This window comes from Branchiostoma floridae, chromosome 9 (assembly GCF_000003815.2).
Source record: "Branchiostoma floridae strain S238N-H82 chromosome 9, Bfl_VNyyK, whole genome shotgun sequence".
Classification (NCBI taxonomy): domain Eukaryota; kingdom Metazoa; phylum Chordata; class Leptocardii; order Amphioxiformes; family Branchiostomatidae; genus Branchiostoma; species Branchiostoma floridae.
In genome coordinates, this window is record NC_049987.1 from 24068860 (window position 1) to 24073062 (window position 4203).

The following is a 4203-nucleotide window of genomic DNA, read 5'->3' on the forward strand; positions in this document are numbered from 1 at the left end:
CCCGATCATGTCATGTATAGGTACTGAACATGTATATGTCGTGTACAACACAAAACACAACAGGGTCTAACTACCTTTAACGCCTATATCCAGAAGGCCTTGTGACTCATCAGGATGGCCCTTCTATGTATACGTAACACAATACGTCAGTGCCGGATGTGATTGCCATCAGAAACGGCTTCTCTGATGTGCAGCATACCCATCTAGTATGACATGTTATATTTATCTAACAAGACATTAGCCTACCAGTGACGTTACCAGCATCTCCAACCTCGACTTCGTACTCTTTGTCGGGCACCAAGTCTGGAAACAGGCTGTCATTATCATCCTCTTCTAAGACGATGGCCTTGTGCTCTTCTATTTCGACAAGAACGTCAGGATACCCAGGCAGCTTCAGAATTTTTTTCAGGTTCTTTGGAGTTGCATCCTTCAGACTGACTTTCCTTCGAAGGCCCGTTTCTGGGTAGACGAACCATGCTGTAGAACTGGAGTCGGTGCTTCCAGCGCTCGCCATTTTGTATGCGAGTAACGTCTTGGTTTATGCTAACTATTGCTGGTAACAAGAAGGAAAGTGTATGTCGGTTGTCAGTAAAATTATTTTTCTCATGTGTACCGTTCTTTTATACTTCTGATACTATTGGTTCTTCTGTTAGTCCATCTCATTTGTTATGCATGACATCAATTTACATGAAATAAAATCAAATTTCATCAAACGAAATTACAGGTCGCACCAGTTAAGGTGGTGGGCTGAAGTACAACCAACGTTGTACAGAGACGTCGACAGGAGCAACACGTGTTTTCTGGCACCACGACCCGTCGCTGCAGTCACCCTTCCAAACGTCTCGTCTAGGGGTGGGTACAGGTACAAAAAATTCAGGTAAAAAAATACGAATCTTAAACTATGAACCTTGGACAAACAGATATGCGCTATGAGTCGGGGTGCTATTTTTAACGGAAGTGAAAGAAATATCTACATTGTTACACATGGGACACGTGTGATTTTGTTTGTTTAATATGTTTGTTTTGGGGTATGTGCGTGTGTGTTTGTGCGTTTGTGCATGCGCGCGCGTGTGTGTGTGTGTGCGCGCGCGTATGTGTGTGTGTGTGTGTGTGTGTGTCCGCGCGTATGCCCGTATATATATATATATATATGTGTGTGTGTGTGTTGTTATAGCGGCCACCCAAGGGAGTGGAGAACTGTGGCCACTATAGAAACAAGATTGGCAATGAAAAATGATACATTGTCATGGCGACGGTGAATGTGTAATGGTTTTGGAGCATGGTGACTCCTAGCTGGCTCTGGTGTAGGTTTTGGTAGCAAGTGCCAATGGTGTGAAGTTGGTAATGTTCTTGTATTTATATATGTATATATGCACAGTTTGTATGTACTAGGTTTAGACAGCTGTGTTTTATTTATACTTTTATGTGCAGATGGCATGTATTTAATGGAGTGAGCATATTCTATTTTCGCTTTGTGTATTGGTGTTAAAGATATAGCAAGTTGCTGTAATGTCGTTATGATATGCACTGGGTATTGGTGTAGAGAATGTGTGGAAAGAGAAGTCGATGACCAGGTATGATCATAAATCTTTTTTATTAAAAATATAAAATGTGAGTAGGAACAATATATACGTAAAAAATAAATGTAAGTATGAACAAGGAACTTTTGTAGAATTAGTGTAATTAGCGTATAGAAATAGTAACTGTAACTCATTTTCTTGAATCTGACATTTCTACTACCATAATACTGTACTATACTACTAAGACAAATGTACCTAGAAAGAATAACCAATGTTGACAGATGTCGTTTGACATTAAGAAAAAACATTTATAATGAATACATGTAATTACTTCTGTTTGCTTTTACTATAACCAACATCCTTGCTATAACACTGGTAGGACAGCAGAGGAAAAACTTACTCATTGCCCTCATAATCATGCAAAACCAGAAGTTTTCGAAACAAAACACAAATGTAAATAAGAACACAGCATACTTGCCCAAGGGGTGGAATATTTGAATAGCAACACACCCTCATTACTGATGTCATAGACCTTTCCGACACCAATTGGTGTCAAATAAGTGATCACTGCCATGCCTGAGGGATGGGGTTATACTTTACTCCTATATCATGATTGGGCATTTACATTTGAACTTGGGAGGGGGCTCAGTGAACAGCAGTGAACTGGAGACAGTGGGAAGCAATGATAGCAATTCGGTGATGCAAAGAATCAGTAGGTCTGCCCCCTGACGGTGGAGTGACGCCTGCTCTTCTGTGGTAACGGTTGGACCTCCAGTGTGTGAGGATATGTCTTGGCCAGCTGAGGTAACAAATGTTCAAGGAATATTGAATGTATTGCAATACTGATATATATGAAGACAGAGGAAATTTTGTATGCTATGTATTGCTAGACCAATAGGAAAATGTATTGTTAAGGACCATAATGTGAATAATTACATTAGGAATGTCCACATGGACGCACAGAAAGAAGAGTGTAAGCCATATGTATAAAGATGGGAATTGTAGCTCAAAAATTTACGTTGAATGTACATCCCATGGAATGTATATTCTTGCATCATTGTTGTATTAAAAGCCATGTTACAGAAATGGTGTTACCTGTACTATGTTTTGTGTGATCATAGGAGATAACATGTAACGCTGTTTCACTTTATCCGAGGGTGACCTTTATCCGTTGTTTATAAAGAAGCGTATTTTGGGATATAAAGTCGACGGACAGTGCTTTGAAATCGGAGCATTTTGAAAATATGGCAAATTTGAAACCACATTAAGCAGCCTTGAAACTCCTAAATGTGCTGTTTTTTAAAGACAACGGATAAAGGTCACCCCGCGAAGAATGGTGAGCTAGTGTATCATACAATACCAAGGAGGTTATTTCGCTGTACATGAATTTTCCTTGATGTAACAATAACATTGACAATTCATACTTGCAAATGCCCGGTCCCTAGTTGATTAGTTGTAATGCTCCTTGGTACAAGTAATTGAACACTGACAGACATAGTGCTGACCTTAATGTTGGTTGCCATTCAGATGGTATGGTGGTGGATGCCCCCTAGCCCCCTTGTCCATGATGTCATGGAAGCTGTTGTTGGTCTGTGGGGAGATATGTAAATGATTGTATTACTTAGACAAATTGCACATGTGTGTACATTTATGTAGTTGTTCAAAATGGTGTCTAGGGAATTGAGAATGGATTTTGAAGGGTGCTGAAGGATGCTGTAATAATGGTTAGTTTTTACCCTGCAGATATGTGTTATTTGTATTCAATGAATGTGATAATATGTGGTTGTTGACTGATATATATGTTGTTGTATCCTTACGTCTTGATGATGGGTGGTGTCCTTCTTGTTTGTTTTTTCTTTCTGGTTGGATGCCCGTAGACGCCATATAGTCAAAGATATTCCTTTCCGGTTTAGCCGTTGCTGGAAAAGATAGCATGTATGGTAAGAGAAGGTGGTATTCAGTGATGTGTAGTTGTGGAAATATGTATGACACTGTTTATACCAGTGGTCTTGTATATGTTATTGAAGAACTCTTTGGCACTGTGCAACTAAGATGTGTAGAAAGTATTAGTGCATGTTGTTTACCTCCTTCATCATTGTTGAGGGACACACAGAGCAGAAACAGGCTGTCCAGGTACTTCTCCAAGTCCTGGTTCACTGTAGAGATCTTTGCAAAGAAGCGCATCTTGTCTGTCTCTTGTAGGAGCTGAAGAACTGCCTCTGTGGGCTAATGTAACAAATGTTGGAAACTTATAGTCATTGATTAGCCCATGCAATATGTATCTTTTGTATTAAAATTGAGAGAAGTATGCAGTACAGTCAAACATGTCTATAGTGGCCCTCAAGGGACTGGAGAATATGGTCACCATAGATAGGTGGCCAGTATAGAGAAGATGTTGATCAATGAGCATAAGCAAGCAACACATGATTTCAGTTCCCACTTATCTTTCTCACGAAGTAACATTGTCTTGATCGGTAAGCATAATTCTGCTACCGCCATAATTATTATGTCAGGAGCTGTAAATGCTAGTTACTGCAATGTCAAAGTCAGTGCCAGGTGACATAAGGCTGCAGTATGGTTGCAATAGGCAGTGTTTGACAGGTGGCTGGTAAGTCTAGTATAATCATTCCAAATGCAAGGGGCCGGCAAAAAGTGGCTTGTCTGGACAGGTTGCTGCTATACA